This window comes from Tursiops truncatus, chromosome 2 (genome assembly GCF_011762595.2).
Source record: "Tursiops truncatus isolate mTurTru1 chromosome 2, mTurTru1.mat.Y, whole genome shotgun sequence".
Lineage (NCBI taxonomy): Eukaryota > Metazoa > Chordata > Mammalia > Artiodactyla > Delphinidae > Tursiops > Tursiops truncatus.
In genome coordinates, this window is record NC_047035.1 from 121,737,602 (window position 1) to 121,755,210 (window position 17,609).

At 54.8% G+C, this 17,609-nt stretch overlaps 1 long non-coding RNA gene and 7 other non-coding genes across 8 annotated transcripts in view; all 8 read left to right on the plus strand.

The window, feature by feature from the left end:
• The first annotated feature begins 547 nt into the window (after nucleotides 1-547).
• Nucleotides 548-639, plus strand: LOC117311331 (small nucleolar RNA SNORD116). Its single transcript, XR_004525544.1, has one exon. It is a non-coding gene; the product is annotated as a small nucleolar RNA SNORD116 (small nucleolar RNA).
• Nucleotides 640-3,106: 2,467 nt separating this feature from the next.
• On the plus strand, nucleotides 3,107-3,198 carry LOC117311352 (small nucleolar RNA SNORD116). Its single transcript, XR_004525564.1, has one exon. It is a non-coding gene; the product is annotated as a small nucleolar RNA SNORD116 (small nucleolar RNA).
• A 2,409-nt stretch (nucleotides 3,199-5,607) lies between these two features.
• Nucleotides 5,608-5,699, plus strand: LOC117311332 (small nucleolar RNA SNORD116). The gene has a single exon (XR_004525545.1). It is a non-coding gene; the product is annotated as a small nucleolar RNA SNORD116 (small nucleolar RNA).
• A 2,467-nt stretch (nucleotides 5,700-8,166) lies between these two features.
• LOC117311359 (small nucleolar RNA SNORD116) lies at nucleotides 8,167-8,258 on the plus strand. The gene has a single exon (XR_004525571.1). It is a non-coding gene; the product is annotated as a small nucleolar RNA SNORD116 (small nucleolar RNA).
• A 2,408-nt stretch (nucleotides 8,259-10,666) lies between these two features.
• Nucleotides 10,667-10,758, plus strand: LOC117311333 (small nucleolar RNA SNORD116). Its single transcript, XR_004525546.1, has one exon. It is a non-coding gene; the product is annotated as a small nucleolar RNA SNORD116 (small nucleolar RNA).
• Nucleotides 10,759-13,180: 2,422 nt separating this feature from the next.
• On the plus strand, nucleotides 13,181-13,272 carry LOC117311356 (small nucleolar RNA SNORD116). Its single transcript, XR_004525568.1, has one exon. It is a non-coding gene; the product is annotated as a small nucleolar RNA SNORD116 (small nucleolar RNA).
• A 1,967-nt stretch (nucleotides 13,273-15,239) lies between these two features.
• LOC109551790 (uncharacterized) overlaps nucleotides 15,240-17,609 on the plus strand; it is a 38,357-nt gene continuing 35,987 nt past the window's right edge. Inside the window, exon 1 of the long non-coding RNA XR_012330241.1 lies at nucleotides 15,240-15,475. This is a non-coding gene — a long non-coding RNA (uncharacterized lncRNA). The remainder of the gene's footprint in view (nucleotides 15,476-17,609) is intronic.
• On the plus strand, nucleotides 15,715-15,806 carry LOC117311381 (small nucleolar RNA SNORD116). The gene has a single exon (XR_004525591.1). It is a non-coding gene; the product is annotated as a small nucleolar RNA SNORD116 (small nucleolar RNA).

Genomic DNA, 17,609 nt, shown 5'->3' on the forward strand with positions numbered 1-17,609 from the left:
GCCACATTGCTTTCACATTTACGTGCGGACACCCAGGCACGATGGGCAGCAAATGAAATGTTGAGGGGATATAGAGCACGCATCACTAGATGGTATCGCCCTTTCCCTCGGTGCGCCCGTGCACCATCCTCAGGCACGCGTGTGTTCTCTCAGCCCGAGCCAGGTGGACTGCCAGGGCCGGAATCCCAGCAGCAGAGCAGCCTGGGGCCATCCGTATCATCCATAATACCTGGTGAAGGGAGGAGGAGGAGTCTCGCGGGGGTGTTGGCGCACATTCCATGAGGATCCTGGTTTAAACCTTGTTGCGGTAAGTGGCACTTCTTTGCTAAAACCTAGAGGTTTGGCCACGGGAACTGAAAACCGGTGCTACAGCCTCATCTTCTGTCTTTTTCCTGGGGAACATGAGCTTCGATGACCTGAGAACTGGCTGCATTTCCTGCCCCATGGCTCAGATCTGGCCGCTTCTGTATGCTGACATGATTCAGCTCACTGGCCGTCCCTTGGTGGAATCTGCAACTTTGCATGTCCGGCGTTTGAGCATGTGCTTGGATCGATGATGACCCCCACAAATGCATTCCTTGGAAATCTGAACAAAATGAGTGAGAAAACCCTACCGTCTCCTCATCGGAACTGAGGTCCAGCACGTGGCTCCCAAAAGGAAAGCAGGGAGAGGTTGAGGTTGCGTTTGCTGCCGTGTGTGTGTACAGCCACGTTGTTCGAGTGGAGGGTTGTGGCCGTCTCATGGGGAGAAGAGCCATTGGGAAAGGAGCCTGGGATGCCAATCCAGGTGGGAAGGCTAGGGACAGCGTGCCGTCTCTGGGTTCCTTGGTCGAGCCAGGACTTCTGTCCCCTGCCACGGACGAGCACGCGGCTAGGAAAGGAAGCGTGAACCGTTGGTGGTCCTATCGACTGCATTTGAGTTCTACAGGCCGCCGCCACCGGCTACTCGTTGCCTTGTGCCCTCACGGAAAGAGAAGTCTATGCTCAGGGTCAGAGCAGGATTCCTGGCCTAGGGCTGGCTCTTTGTCATGTTCTGCTTGGGAGACCAGATGCAGTTTAGGTTTCTCATGATGAGGGGAGAAATCCAATGGGCCATTGTCCCCGGGCGGTTGGCCAAGCTGATGGCTCCTCCTCGGGTTGTTTCCGGCTTGTGTGTGCTGTGTGAACAGGCTAGAAAATGCCTTAGTCAAGATAAGTCACAGCAAGCTTCTTTGGTGAGGGGTGGCTCTGGCATCTTTCCATGACACGTTGGGATCCCGGTGGAGAGGGAAGGGCAAGGCTACCTATAAAGACACATGAAATGGCTGGCTAAGCCCACATGTCTACTTGTGGGTGGACAGATTGACAGAGGCCATAGGCTTCCAGGAACACTTTTGATATCCCCTCAGGAGCATTTGGAGGCACGTGTAGAGAGGGAACACGGGAGAACTTCTGTGGACTGTCCCGCCTTTCTCCCCTCCTTGGTCGATTTACTTCATGGCGGGTCCCTATGCTAGTGAATGGTTGCCTTTGTGGCACAGTATGGTGTCTTCTCATGGGGGCTGATTTGGAGGTCGTGGGGTGTTTTGTCCCTGTCTGTCCACGTTCCCCCTGTGTTGAAGGTGTGAGGGTGTTCCTGAGTCCAGCCCAACATCTTTACTAAACCTGGCCCACATAGCGTTCCCTGAGGTTTGCAGCTCCTCCCGGAGGTCACTGGGCACAACCATGCGGAAAAAAGGGAGTCGGCTGCCAAGGAAAGGCTATAGATTTAAAGGCGGGTGAGGGTGTGTGGTGCGGGGGTCATTTTCACTGCCACGCGCTGGTGCATCCAGACTGTGGTATCCGGTGTGCCTGGCCACAGGCCAGACGAGTCATAGCGGTTCAGGTGTCTAGGCTGTTGGCTGGGTTCTCTTAATTGCATGGCTGTGGGTCACACATTGCTTCTAGAAGACCCGGGCCTCACTGTTTCTCCGAGGTCACGTCACTGACGGGCCCGGAGTGTGAATGTGCCAGGTACCACTGCAGTTGACCCCATTGGTGCAATGGTGTTCTCCGCCACAATGGGCATTGGAATGGCTCCCATGCCATTTGGTTGCAAGGGTTTCCCCACCACGTTGGGCTTCAGAATGTTTCCCATGTCATTACCTCTGTGTGTGAACCAAGGGTAGGTCATCTGTCTTGGCAGCAGCTCAGGAAGTGTGCCTACTGGTGAGTCTCCCTTGATCAGTCCAGGTGTTCCTCACGTGCCCTTTGTCACGGTTCCCTTCGAGCTGCTTTTGATGAAGGCCGTCATATTCGGCCAAGGCCCCTTCCCTTGTGGAAGATCTCTTCCCCGTAAGAGCGTGGCACTTGTGTGGAAGAATATGTGCCAAGGGCGGGCGTGTTCCCCTAGATGGCACCGGCTCTTAGTCTGAGGGGCCACAGTTGCCCAGAGGGTGTCTCAGGGGTTTAGGAAGACATCCTTCTGCTGTGGTGGATGGGAGAGCACTCAGGAGTGGAATTGCAGTGCCCGAGACCAGGGGGATTTTGGACAGCGGTGCTCTATGTCCTGATGGCCGCACCCTCTGAAGGCGTCAGCTCTATGTTGCTTTCACGTTTCCCTGCGGACCCACAGGCAAGATCTGCAGCAAATTACATGTCGAGGGGAGACAGAGCACGCATCACTGAGGGACATCGCCCTTTCGCTCGGTGCACCCGTGCACCCTCCTATAGGACGCATGTGTTCTCTCACCCCGAGCCAGGTGGAATGCCAAGAAAGGAATTCCAGCAGCAGATCAACCTGGGACCATCTGTATAATCCCTGACACCCGGTGAAGTGAGGAGGAGGAGCCTCACAGGGGTGTTGGCCCGCATTCCATGAGGATCCTGGTTTAACCCTTGTTGCGGTAAGTAGCACCTCTTTCCTAAAACCTAGAGGTTTGACCAAGGGAACATGTGCAACGGGGCTACACCCTCACCTTCTGGCCTTTTCCATGGGAACCCGAGCTTCGATGCCCTGAGAACTGGCTGCATTTCCTTCCCCAATGGCTTTGCTTTGTTCACTGCCGTATGCTGACGTGATTCAGCTCGCTGTCCGTACCGTGGTGGAATCTGCAAGTTTGCATGTCCAGCGTTTGAGCATGTGCTTGGCTCGACGATGACTTCCACAAATGCATTCCTTGGAAATCTGAACAAAATGAGTGAGAAATCCCTGCCGTCTCCTCCTTGGAACTGAGGTCCAACACGTGGCTCCCAAAAGGAAAGTAGGGAGAGGTTCGCGTTGCATTTGCTCCCGTGGGTGTCCACAGCCACGCTGTTTAAGTTGAGGCTTGTGGCCGTCTGATGGGGAGAAGAGGCATTGGGAAAGGAGCCTGGGATGCCAATCCAGGAGGGAAGGCTAGGGAGAGCGTGCCGTCTGTGGGTTCCTTGGTCTAGCCGGGACTGCTGTCCCCTGCCACGGTTCAGCATTCGGGTAGGAGAGGAAGCGTGAGCCCTTGGTGGTCCGGTCGCCTGCCCTTGAGTTCTACAGGCCTCCGCCACCGGCTACTCGTTGCCTTGTGCCCGCAAAGAAACGGAAGTCTGTAGGCTCAGGGTCAGAGCAGGATTCCTGGCCTAGGGCAGGCTTCTTTGCCATGTTCTGCTTGGGAGACCAGATGCAGTTTAGGTTTCTCCTGATAAGGGGAGAAATCCAATGGGCCATTGCCACCGGGAGGTTGGCCAAGCTAAGGGCTCCTCCTCGGGTTGTGTCTGGCTTGTGTGTGCTGTGTGAAAGGGCTAGAAAATGCCTTAGTGAAGATAAGTCACAGCAAGCTTCTTTGGTGAGGGGTGGCTCTGGCATCTTTCCCTGACACGTTGGGATCCCGGTGGAGAGAGGAGGGCAAGGCGAATGAAGAAGACACGAGAGATGGCTGGCTAATCCCACAGGTTTACTGGTGGGTGGATAGATCGATGGTGGTCATAGGCTTCCGGGAACACTTTTGGTATTCCCTCAGGGACATTTGGAGGCAAGTGTAGAGAGGGAACACGGGAGCACATCTGTGGCGTGTCTCGCTTGTTTCCCCTCCTTGGTCAATTTACTTCATGGCGGGTCCCTGTGCCAGGGAATGGTTGCCTTCGTGGCACAGTATGGTGTCTTCTCATGGGGGCTGATTTGGAGGCCGTGGGGTGTTTTGTCCCTGTCTGTCCACGTTCTCCCTGTGTTGAAGATGTGAAGGTGTTCCTCAGTACAGCCCTGCATCGGTACTACACCCAGCCCACCTAGCAGTCCCTGAGGATTGCAGACCTTCCCGGAGGTCATTGGGCAAAACCACGCGGAAAGGGAGTCGGCTGCCAAGGAAAGGCTACAGGTTTCCGGGCCCGAGAGGATGTGTGGTGCGGGGATCTTTTCTCCTGCCACCCGCTGGTGCTTTGAGACTGTGGTGTACGGCGTGCCTGGCCACAGTCCAGAGAAGTCATACCGGTTCAGGTGTCTAGGCTGTTGGCCGGGTTCTCTTGTTGCGCGGCTGTAGGTAACACGTTGCTTCTAGAGGACCTGGGCCTCACGGTTTCACCGAGGTCACGTCACTGACGGACCCAGAGTGTGAAAGTGCCAGGCAGCACTGCAAGAGACCCAATTGCTGCAACAGTTTGCCCCGCCACGTTGGGCATCGTAATGGTTCCCATGCCATTACCTTTGTGTGTACGACAAGGGTAGGTCGTCTGTCCTAACAGCAGGCCAGGAAGTATGCCTGCTGGTGAGTCTGCCTTGATTAGCCCAGGTGTTCCTCACGTGCCCTTTGTCGTGGGTCCCTATGAGCCGCTTTTGGTGGAGGCCGTCATATTCGGCCGTGTGCCCTTCCCTTGTGGAAGATCTCTTGATCTTCCGGGCGCGTCCACTGTGTGGAGCCATGTGTGCTTAGAGTTGGTGTGTTCCCCAAAGGTCACTGGCTCTTAGTCTGAGGAGGCACAGTTGCCCTGAGCGTGTCTCAGGGTTTCCGGAAGACATCCTTTAGCTGTGATGGAGGGGAGAGTGCTCAGGAGAGGAATTGCAGGGCCCGAGGCCAGGGTGTTGTTGGACAGCGGGGCTCTTTGTCCTGATGGCGGCACGCCGTGAAGGCGTCTACGCCACATTGCTTTCACATTTACGTGCGGACACCCAGGCACGATGGGCAGCAAATGAAATGTTGAGGGGATATAGAGCACGCATCACTAGATGGTATCGCCCTTTCCCTCGGTGCGCCCGTGCACCATCCTCAGGCACGCGTGTGTTCTCTCAGCCCGAGCCAGGTGGACTGCCAGGGCCGGAATCCCAGCAGCAGAGCAGCCTGGGGCCATCCGTATCATCCATAATACCTGGTGAAGGGAGGAGGAGGAGTCTCGCGGGGGTGTTGGCGCACATTCCATGAGGATCCTGGTTTAAACCTTGTTGCGGTAAGTGGCACTTCTTTGCTAAAACCTAGAGGTTTGGCCACGGGAACTGAAAACCGGTGCTACAGCCTCATCTTCTGTCTTTTTCCTGGGGAACATGAGCTTCGATGACCTGAGAACTGGCTGCATTTCCTGCCCCATGGCTCAGATCTGGCCGCTTCTGTACGCTGACATGATTCAGCTCACTGGCCGTCCCTTGGTGGAATCTGCAACTTTGCATGTCCGGCGTTTGAGCATGTGCTTGGATCGATGATGACCCCCACAAATGCATTCCTTGGAAATCTGAACAAAATGAGTGAGAAAACCCTACCGTCTCCTCATCGGAACTGAGGTCCAGCACGTGGCTCCCAAAAGGAAAGCAGGGAGAGGTTGAGGTTGCGTTTGCTGCCATGTGTGTGTACAGCCACGTTGTTCGAGTGGAGGGTTGTGGCCGTCTCATGGGGAGAAGAGCCATTGGGAAAGGAGCCTGGGATGCCAATCCAGGTGGGAAGGCTAGGGACAGCGTGCCGTCTCTGGGTTCCTTGGTCGAGCCAGGACTTCTGTCCCCTGCCACGGACGAGCACGCGGCTAGGAAAGGAAGCGTGAACCGTTGGTGGTCCTATCGACTGCATTTGAGTTCTACAGGCCGCCGCCACCGGCTACTCGTTGCCTTGTGCCCTCACGGAAAGAGAAGTCTATGCTCAGGGTCAGAGCAGGATTCCTGGCCTAGGGCTGGCTCTTTGTCATGTTCTGCTTGGGAGACCAGATGCAGTTTAGGTTTCTCATGATGAGGGGAGAAATCCAATGGGCCATTGTCCCCGGGCGGTTGGCCAAGCTGATGGCTCCTCCTCGGGTTGTTTCCGGCTTGTGTGTGCTGTGTGAACAGGCTAGAAAATGCCTTAGTCAAGATAAGTCACAGCAAGCTTCTTTGGTGAGGGGTGGCTCTGGCATCTTTCCATGACACGTTGGGATCCCGGTGGAGAGGGAAGGGCAAGGCTACCTATAAAGACACATGAAATGGCTGGCTAAGCCCACATGTCTACTTGTGGGTGGACAGATTGACAGAGGCCATAGGCTTCCAGGAACACTTTTGACATCCCCTCAGGAGCATTTGGAGGCACGTGTAGAGAGGGAACACGGGAGAACTTCTGTGGACTGTCCCGCCTTTCTCCCCTCCTTGGTCGATTTACTTCATGGCGGGTCCCTATGCTAGTGAATGGTTGCCTTTGTGGCACAGTATGGTGTCTTCTCATGGGGGCTGATTTGGAGGTCGTGGGGTGTTTTGTCCCTGTCTGTCCACGTTCCCCCTGTGTTGAAGGTGTGAGGGTGTTCCTGAGTCCAGCCCAACATCTTTACTAAACCTGGCCCACATAGCGTTCCCTGAGGTTTGCAGCTCCTCCCGGAGGTCACTGGGCACAACCATGCGGAAAAAAGGGAGTCGGCTGCCAAGGAAAGGCTATAGATTTAAAGGCGGGTGAGGGTGTGTGGTGCGGGGGTCATTTTCACTGCCACGCGCTGGTGCATCCAGACTGTGGTATCCGGTGTGCCTGGCCACAGGCCAGACGAGTCATAGCGGTTCAGGTGTCTAGGCTGTTGGCTGGGTTCTCTTAATTGCATGGCTGTGGGTCACACATTGCTTCTAGAAGACCCGGGCCTCACTGTTTCTCCGAGGTCACGTCACTGACGGGCCCGGAGTGTGAATGTGCCAGGTACCACTGCAGTTGACCCCATTGGTGCAATGGTGTTCTCCGCCACAATGGGCATTGGAATGGCTCCCATGCCATTTGGTTGCAAGGGTTTCCCCACCACGTTGGGCTTCAGAATGTTTCCCATGTCGTTACCTCTGTGTGTGAACCAAGGGTAGGTCATCTGTCTTGGCAGCAGCTCAGGAAGTGTGCCTACTGGTGAGTCTCCCTTGATCAGTCCAGGTGTTCCTCACGTGCCCTTTGTCACAGTTCCCTTCGAGCTGCTTTTGATGAAGGCCGTCATATTCGGCCAAGGCCCCTTCCCTTGTGGAAGATCTCTTCCCCGTAAGAGCGTGGCACTTGTGTGGAAGAATATGTGCCAAGGGCGGGCGTGTTCCCCTAGATGGCACCGGCTCTTAGTCTGAGGGGCCACAGTTGCCCAGAGGGTGTCTCAGGGGTTTAGGAAGACATCCTTCTGCTGTGGTGGATGGGAGAGCACTCAGGAGTGGAATTGCAGTGCCCGAGACCAGGGGGATTTTGGACAGCGGTGCTCTATGTCCTGATGGCCGCACCCTCTGAAGGCGTCAGCTCTATGTTGCTTTCACGTTTCCCTGCGGACCCACAGGCAAGATCTGCAGCAAATTACATGTCGAGGGGAGACAGAGCACGCATCACTGAGGGACATCGCCCTTTCGCTCGGTGCACCCGTGCACCCTCCTATAGGACGCATGTGTTCTCTCACCCCGAGCCAGGTGGAATGCCAAGAAAGGAATTCCAGCAGCAGATCAACCTGGGACCATCTGTATAATCCCTGACACCCGGTGAAGTGAGGAGGAGGAGCCTCACAGGGGTGTTGGCCCGCATTCCATGAGGATCCTGGTTTAACCCTTGTTGCGGTAAGTAGCACCTCTTTCCTAAAACCTAGAGGTTTGACCAAGGGAACGTGTGCAACGGGGCTACACCCTCACCTTCTGGCCTTTTCCATGGGAACCCGAGCTTCGATGCCCTGAGAACTGGCTGCATTTCCTTCCCCAATGGCTTTGCTTTGTTCACTGCCGTATGCTGACGTGATTCAGCTCGCTGTCCGTACCGTGGTGGAATCTGCAAGTTTGCATGTCCAGCGTTTGAGCATGTGCTTGGCTCGACGATGACTTCCACAAATGCATTCCTTGGAAATCTAAACAAAATGAGTGAGAAATCCCTGCCGTCTCCTCCTTGGAACTGAGGTCCAACACGTGGCTCCCAAAAGGAAAGTAGGGAGAGATTCGCGTTGCATTTGCTCCCGTGGGTGTCCACAGCCACGCTGTTTAAGTTGAGGCTTGTGGCCGTCTGATGGGGAGAAGAGGCATTGGGAAAGGAGCCTGGGATGCCAATCCAGGAGGGAAGGCTAGGGAGAGCGTGCCGTCTGTGGTTTCCTTGGTCTAGCCGGGACTGCTGTCCCCTGCCACCGTTCAGCATTCGGGTAGGAGAGGAAGCGTGAGCCCTTGGTGGTCCGGTCGCCTGCCCTTGAGTTCTACAGGCCTCCGCCGCCGGCTACTCGTTGCCTTGTGCCCGCAAAGAAACGGAAGTCTGTAGGCTCAGGGTCAGAGCAGGATTCCTGGCCTAGGGCAGGCTTCTTTGCCATGTTCTGCTTGGGAGACCAGATGCAGTTTAGGTTTCTCCTGATAAGGGGAGAAATCCAATGGGCCATTGCCACCGGGAGGTTGGCCAAGCTAAGGGCTCCTCCTCGGGTTGTGTCTGGCTTGTGTGTGCTGTGTGAAAGGGCTAGAAAATGCCTTAGTGAAGATAAGTCACAGCAAGCTTCTTTGGTGAGGGGTGGCTCTGGCATCTTTCCCTGACACGTTGGGATCCCGGTGGAGAGAGGAGGGCAAGGCGAATGAAGAAGACACGAGAGATGGCTGGCTAATCCCACAGGTTTACTGGTGGGTGGATAGATCGATGGTGGTCATAGGCTTCCGGGAACACTTTTGGTATTCCCTCAGGGACATTTGGAGGCAAGTGTAGAGAGGGAACACGGGAGCACATCTGTGGCGTGTCTCGCTTGTTTCCCCTCCTTGGTCAATTTACTTCATGGCGGGTCCCTGTGCCAGGGAATGGTTGCCTTCATGGCACAGTATGGTGTCTTCTCATGGGGGCTGATTTGGAGGCCGTGGGGTGTTTTGTCCCTGTCTGTCCACGTTCTCCCTGTGTTGAAGATGTGAAGGTGTTCCTCAGTACAGCCCTGCATCGGTACTACACCCAGCCCACCTAGCAGTCCCTGAGGATTGCAGACCTTCCCGGAGGTCTTTGGGCAAAACCACGCGGAAAGGGGGTCGGCTGCCAAGGAAAGGCTACAGGTTTCCAGGCCCGAGAGGATGTGTGGTGCGGGGATCTTTTCTCCTGCCACCCGCTGGTGCTTTGAGACTGTGGTGTACGGCGTGCCTGGCCACAGTCCAGAGAAGTCATACCGGTTCAGGTGTCTAGGCTGTTGGCCGGGTTCTCTTGTTGCGCGGCTGTAGGTAACACGTTGCTTCTAGAGGACCTGGGCCTCACGGTTTCACCGAGGTCACGTCACTGACGGACCCAGGGTGTGAAAGTGCCAGGCAGCACTGCAAGAGACCCAATTGCTGCAACAGTTTGCCCCGCCACGTTGGGCATCGTAATGGTTCCCATGCCATTACCTTTGTGTGTACGACAAGGGTAGGTCGTCTGTCCTAACAGCAGGCCAGGAAGTATGCCTGCTGGTGAGTCTGCCTTGATTAGTCCAGGTGTTCCTCACGTGCCCTTGTCGTGGGTCCCTATGAGCCGCTTTTGGTGGAGGCCGTCATATTCGGCCGTGTGCCCTTCCCTTGTGGAAGATCTCTTGATCTTCCGGGCGCGTCCACTGTGTGGAGCCATATGTGCTTAGCGTTGGTGTGTTCCCCAAAGGTCACTGGCTCTTAGTCTGAGGAGGCACAGTTGCCCTGAGCGTGTCTCAGGGTTTCCGGAAGACATCCTTTAGCTGTGATGGAGGGGAGAGTGCTCAGGAGAGGAATTGCAGGGCCCGAGACCAGGGTGTTGTTGGACAGCGGGGCTCTTTGTCCTGATGGCGGCACACTGTGAAGGCGTCTACGCTACATTGCTTTCACATTTACGTGCGGACACCCAGGCACGATGGGCAGCAAATGAAATGTTGAGGGGATATAGAGCACGCATCACTAGATGGTATCGCCCTTTCCCTCGGTGCGCCCGTGCACCATCCTCAAGCACGCGTGTGTTCTCTCAGCCCGAGCCAGGTGGACTGCCAGGGCCGGAATCCCAGCAGCAGAGCAGCCTGGGGCCATCTGTATAATCCATAATACCTGGTGAAGGGAGGAGGAGGAGTCTCGCAGGGGTGTTGGCGCACATTCCATGAGGATCCTGGTTTAAACCTTGTTGCGGTAAGTGGCACTTCTTTGCTAAAACCTAGAGGTTTGGCCACGGGAACTGAAAACCGGTGCTACAGCCTCATCTTCTGTCTTTTTCCTGGGGAACATGAGCTTCGATGACCTGAGAACTGGCTGCATTTCCTGCCCCATGGCTCAGATCTGGCCGCTTCTGTACGCTGACATGATTCAGCTCACTGGCCGTCCCTTGGTGGAATCTGCAACTTTGCATGTCCGGCGTTTGAGCATGTGCTTGGATCGATGATGACCCCCACAAATGCATTCCTTGGAAATCTGAACAAAATGAGTGAGAAAACCCTACCGTCTCCTCATCGGAACTGAGGTCCAGCACGTGGCTCCCAAAAGGAAAGTAGGGAGAGGTTGAGGTTGCGTTTGCTGCCGTGTGTGTGTACAGCCACGTTGTTCGAGTGGAGGGTTGTGGCCGTCTCATGGGGAGAAGAGCCATTGGGAAAGGAGCCTGGGATGCCAATCCAGGTGGGAAGGCTAGGGACAGCGTGCCGTCTCTGGGTTCCTTGGTCGAGCCAGGACTTCTGTCCCCTGCCACGGACGAGCACGCGGCTAGGAAAGGAAGCGTGAACCGTTGGTGGTCCTATCGACTGCATTTGAGTTCTACAGGCCGCCGCCACCGGCTACTCATTGCCTTGTGCCCTCACGGAAAGAGAAGTCTATGCTCAGGGTCAGAGCAGGATTCCTGGCCTAGGGCTGGCTCTTTGTCATGTTCTGCTTGGGAGACCAGATGCAGTTTAGGTTTCTCATGATGAGGGGAGAAATCCAATGGGCCATTGTCCCCGGGCGGTTGGCCAAGCTGATGGCTCCTCCTCGGGTTGTTTCCAGCTTTTGTGTGCTGTGTGAACAGGCTAGAAAATGCCTTAGTCAAGATAAGTCACAGCAAGCTTCTTTGGTGAGGGGTGGCTCTGGCATCTTTCCATGACACGTTGGGATCCCGGTGGAGAGGGAAGGGCAAGGCTACCTATAAAGACACATGAAATGGCTGGCTAAGCCCACATGTCTACTTGTGGGTGGACAGATTGACAGAGGCCATAGGCTTCCAGGAACACTTTTGATATCCCCTCAGGAGCATTTGGAGGCACGTGTAGAGAGGGAACACGGGAGAACTTCTGTGGACTGTCCCGCCTTTCTCCCCTCCTTGGTCGATTTACTTCATGGCGGGTCCCTATGCTAGTGAATGGTTGCCTTTGTGGCACAGTATGGTGTCTTCTCATGGGGGCTGATTTGGAGGTCGTGGGGTGTTTGTCCCTGTCTATCCACGTTCCCCCTGTGTTGAAGGTGTGAAGGTGTTTCTCAGGTCAGCCCAGCATCATTCCTATACTCAGACCACATAGCATTCCTTTAGGTATTTAGCTCTTCCCGGAGGTTAGTGGGCGCAACCATGTGGAAACAAAGGAGTCGGCTGCCAAGGAAAGTCTACAGTTTTAAGGGCAGGAAATGGTGTGTGGTGTCGGGGTCATTTTGTCCAGCCGCCCGTTTGTGCTGCGAGCCTTTTTTCTCCAGTGTGGCTGGCCTCACGCCAGACCAGTTATGCAGGTTCAAGTGTCCAGGCTTTTGGCTGGTTCTCTCATTTCACACCTGTGTGTGACCTATTGCTTCTGGAGGACCTGGGTCTCACATCTTCTCCAAGGTGTTTTCACTGACGGGTCCATAGTGTGAAAGTGCAAGGCACCACAGCAACAAGGGTTTGCCCTGGTAATTTGGGCCTCTGAATGGCTCCTATGCCATTAGCTTTGCCTGTTGTCCAAGGGAAGCTCCTCTGGCTTGTCAGGAGGGCTGGAACTATGCTTGCTCTTGAGTCCCCCTTGGTCAGTCCAGGGGTTCCTTAGGTGCCCTTTGTCATGGGTCACTATGAGCCGCTTTTAATGGAGGTCATCACATTAGGCTCAAGGCCGTTCCCTTATGGAATATCTCAGGGCCGACATTTCCCATTGAGGGCGAGTCCATTAAGTGAAAACCTATATGCCAAGAGTGGGTTTGTTCTCTTGGAGGGCAGTGGCTCTTAGGCTGAGGGATCCCATTTCCCCTGAGGTTTTCTGGGGCGTTCAGGATGACATCCTTTTGCTGTGTCAGTGTGGAGGTCACTCACGAGGGGAATTGCAGTGCCGTACTGGGGGTTAATGGATGGCAGCACTCATTGTGCTAATGGCCGCACATTCTGAAGGTGTCTGCACCACGATGCATTCACGATTGGCTGCAGACACACAGGCAAGATGGGCAGCAAATTTAATGTTGAGGTGAGAAAGAGTGCACATCACTGGGTGGTATCGCCCTTTCCCTCTGTGCACCCGTGCACCATCCTCAAAAGTGCATGTGTTCTTTTACCTCAAGCCAGGTGGAGTGCCAGGGAATGAATGCCAGCTGCAGCATGGCACCCTCCGTATAGTCCGTGATACCCAGTGAAGTGAGGACAGTGCGGCAAGGTGATGCAAGGTGAAGGAGTCTTGGAGGGCTGTTGGCGTGAAGTCCTTGAGGTTCCTTATGGAAACCTTGTGGCAGTAAGCAGAACTTCTTTGCAGAAACGTAGATTTTTGGCCACAGGTACTTGTGCACCAAGACTACACCCTCACCTTCTTGGCTTTTCCACGGGCACCCAAGCTCCAATGCCCCGACACTTGGGTGCACTTCCTTCCCCATGGCTCGGCTCTAGCCACTCCTGACTGCTGACATGATTGAGCTCACTGGCCCTCCCACGGTGGAGGCTGCAACTTTGCACATCCAGCCTTTGAGCAGGTGCTTGGATCAATGATGACTCCCATAAATGCATTCCCTGGAAATCTGAACAAAATGAGTGAGCAATCTCTACTGTCTCCTCATTGGAACTGAGGTCCAGCACGTGGCTCCCAAAAGAAAATTACAGAGAGGTTCACACTGCATTTGCGACCTTGGGCATCTGCAACCACGTTGTTCACATTGAGGGTGGTGGCCTCCTCATGAGGAAAGAGCCATTTGGAAATGAACAAGGGATGTCCATCCACATGGGAATGCTGGGGACGGCTTGATGACTCTGGACCCCTGAGTCTAGCCAGGTCTCCTGTCCCCTTCTGCGGTTCAGCATGCAGGTGGGTGTGGAAGTGTGAGCCATTGGTGGATCTCTGGCCTGCCATTGAGTTCTATAGGCCTCCCCTGCCCTCTGGTCATTGCCTCATGCCCTCAAGGAAACACAAGTCTCTGCAATCAGGGTCAGAGCAGGAGTCCTGTCCTAGGCCTGGTTTCTGTGTCATGTTCTGCTTTGGAGACAGGATGCAGTTTAGGTTTCTTCTGATGATGGGGAGAAATCAAATGGGCCACTGTTCCCCAGAGTCTGGCCAAGCCCTTGGCTCCTCCTCGGGTTGTGTCCCACTTGTGTGTTGTGTGTAGAGGGGCTGGAAAATGCCTTAGGCAATTCCCTGGGAAATCAAGCTTCTTTGGTGAGGGGTGGTCTGGCACCTTGCTGTGAGGCATTTGGATCCTGGTGGAGAGAGAAAGGCAAGGCGAGTGGGAAATACACGTGAGAGTGTTGGCTAAACCCACAGGTTTACTCATAGGTGGATAGATCGATGGTGGCCTTTAGGTTCCCAGAACTCCTTGGGATGCCTTCAGGCATATTTGCAGACACGTGTAGGAAAGGATTACGGGTACATGTTCATGGACAATCCCCCCCTTTTCCTCTCCTTTGTTGATTTGCTTCATGGCAGGTCACTGGTCCAGCGAATGGTTGCCTTCGCGGCACAGTATTGTGTCTTCTCATGGGGGCCGATTTGGAGGCCGTGGGGTGTTTTGTCCGTGTCTTTCCACGTTCCCCCATGTGTTGAAGATATGAAGGTGTTCCTCAGGAGAGCCCAGCATCATTTCTATGCCCGGTCCACATAGCGTTCTCTGAGGTTTGGAGCTCTTCCTGGAGGTCATTTGGTGCAACCATGCACAAAACAAGGGAGTTGGTGGCCAAGGAAAGGCTACAGGTTTAAGGGCAGGAGAGGATGTGTGGTGCAGGTGTTAGTTTGTCCTGCCACTCGCTGGTGCGGCAACCCTATGGTCTCCAGCGTGCCTGGCCTCAGGCCAGAGAAGTCATGTCGTTTCAAGGGTCCTGGCTCATGGCTGGGTTCTCTCGTTGTGCAACTGTGGGTGACACATTGGTTCTGGAGGTCCAGGGTCTCACGCTTATTCCAAGGTCACTGATGGGCCTAGAGTCCGAAAGTGCATGGTGCTGCGGTCAGTTACCCAGTTGCTGCAAGGGTTTGACCCTCAACTTTGGGCATTGGAATTGCTCCGGTGCCATTAGCTTTGCGTGTGGTACAAGGGAAGGGCCTCTGGCTTGGCTGGAGACCAGGAAGCATGCCTGCTGGTGAGTCTCCCTTGGTCAGTCCAGGGGTTCCTCAGGTGCCCTTTGTCACAGGTCCCTTCGAGCCACTTTTAATGGAGGTCATCGAATTCGGCCAAGGGCCCTTCCCTTGTGGAAGATTGCAGCGACCACGTTTCCCCTTGAAGGGGAGTGCAATGTGAGGAAGCGTATGTGCCAAGAGCAGGTGTGTTCCCCTGGTTGGCAGTGACTGTAAGTTGGTGGGGCCCCAGTTCCCCTGAGGGTGTCTCAGCAGTTCAGGATGACATCCTTATGCTGTGTCTGCGGGGAGGTCGCTCAGGAGGGGAATTGCAGGGCCTGTACCAGGGGGTTGATGGACAGCGGTGCTCTTTTTGCTGATGGCCACATGCTCTGAAGCCGTCTGCCTCATGATGCATTCATGTTTGGCTGTGGGCACACAGACAAGCTGGGCAGCAAATGAAATGTTGAGGCAAGATAGAGCACACATCACTGGGTGGTATGCTCTGTCCCTCTGTGCACCCATGCACCATCCTCAACCGTGCGTGTGTTCTCTCACCCCGAGCCAGATGGAGTGCCAGTTAATGAATGGCGGCAGCAGCGTGGGGCCTTCTGGATAGTCCATGATACCCAGTGAAGTGAGGACAGTGTGGCAAGGCGAGGCAAGGCAAGGTGAAGGAGTGTCAGAGGGGTGTTGGCGTGAAGTCCTTGAGCTTCCTGGTGGAAACCTTGTGGCAGTAAGTGGAACTTCTTTGCCGAAACCTAGATGTTTCGCCATGGGGACTTGTGCACTGGGACTACACTCTCACCTTCTGGGCTTCTCCCATGGCACCGAGCTCCAATGTCCTGCGATGTGGCTGCACTTCCTGCTCCGTGGCTCGGCTCTGTCTACTCCTGACTGTGGACATGATTGAGCTCGCTGGCCGCCGGTGGTGGAGGCTGCGACTTTGCATGTCCAGGCTTTGAGCAGGTGCTTCGATCGATGATCACTCCCATAAATTCATTCCTTGGAAATCTGAACAAAATGAGTGGGCAATCCCTACAGTCTCCTCATTGAAACTGAAGTCCAGCACATGGCTCCCAAAGGAAAAATAAGGAGAGGTTCATGTTACATTTGCTACCGTGGGCAGCTGCAGCAACTTTGTTCAGTTTGAGGGTGGCAGGCTTCTTGTGGGGAAAGAGCCATTGGGAAGGAGCCTGGGATTCCCTTCCACGTGGGAAGGCTAGGGACAACATGCCATCTCTGAGCACCTGAGTCTAGCCAGGACTGCTGTTCCCTGCCACAGTTCAGCCTTCTGGTGGGAGAGGAAGCGTGAGCCATTGGCGGTACTATGGCCTGCCATTGAGTTCTACAGGCCTCTCCCACCCCCTGGTCATTGCCTTGTGCCCTCAAGGAAGCAGAAGTCTCTGCGCTCAGGGTCAGAGCAGGAGTCCTGGCCTACGCCAGGCTCCTTGGTAGATGGGATGCAGTTTCGGTTTCTCCTGCTGATCGGGGATAGTAAACGGGCCCCTGTTGGGCTTCCCTGGTGGTGCAGGGGTTAAGAATCTGCTGGCCAATGCAGGGTATACCGGTTCGATCCCTTGTCCGGGAAGATCCCACATGCTTCAGAGCAACTAAGTCATGCATCACAACTACTGAGCCTACGCTCTAGAGCCCGCGAGCCACAACTACTGAGACCACATGCTACAACTACTGAAGCCATGCGCCTAGAGCCCATGCTCCACAACAAGAGAAGCCGCTGTAATGACAAGTCTGCTTACCACAGTGAAGAGTAGCCCCCACTTGCCACAACTATAGAAAGCCCTCACACAGAACAAAGACCCAATGCAGCCAAAATAAATAAATAAATAATTTTTTTAAAAAATGGGCCACTGTCCCGGACTTGGGCCAAGCTGATAGCTCCTCCTCAAGTTGTGTCCCTCTTGTGTGTTACGTGTGGAGGGGCTGGAAAATGCCTTAGGTAATTACCAGGAAAATCAAGCTTCTCTGGTGAGGGGTGGCTCTGGAACCTTGCGGTGAGATATTTCGATGCTGGCAGAGAGAGAAAGGCAAGGTGAGCAGGAAACACACGTGCGAAGGCTGGCTAAGCCTGCAAGTTTTACTGGTGGTAGATAGATTGATGGTGGCCATAGGGTTCCTGGAACTCCTTTGGGACGCCTTCCAGCACATTTGGAGGCATGTGTAGAAAAGGATTAAGGGTGCATGTTCGTGGACCACCCCACCCTTTTCCTTTCCTTTGTTGATTTGCTTCATGGCAGGTCACTGTGCCAGCGAATGGTTGCCTTCCCGGCACAGTATTGTGTCTTCTCATGGGGGCCAATTTGGAGGCCGTGGTGTGTTTTGTCCCTGTCTGGCCACGTTCCCCCTGTGTTGAAGATATGAAGGTGTTCCTCAGGACAGCCCAGCATCGTTTCTATACCCGGCCCACATAGCGTTCCCTGAGGATTGGAGCTCTTCCCGGAGGTCATTGAGCACAACCATGCAGAAACAAGGGAGTCGGCTGCCAAGGAAAGGCTACAGGTTTAAGGGCAGGAGAGGATGTGGAGTGCAGGGATCATTTTATCCTGCCACCCACTGGTGCGGTGAACCTGTGGTCTCCGGCATGCCTGGCCTCAGGTCAGAGAAGTCATGGCTGTTCAAGGGTCCAGGATGTTGGCTGAGTTCTCTTGTTGTACGACTCTTGGTGACACGTTGGTTCTGGAGGACCTGGTCTCATGGTATCTCTGAGGACATGGCACTGACGGGCCCAAATTGTGAAAGTACAAGGCGCCATGGCAAGTTACCCAGGTGCTGCAAAGGTCTTTTGCTGCACCTTTGGGCATCAAATTGGCTCTGATGCCATTTGCTCTCTGTGTGGTCCAAGTGAAGGT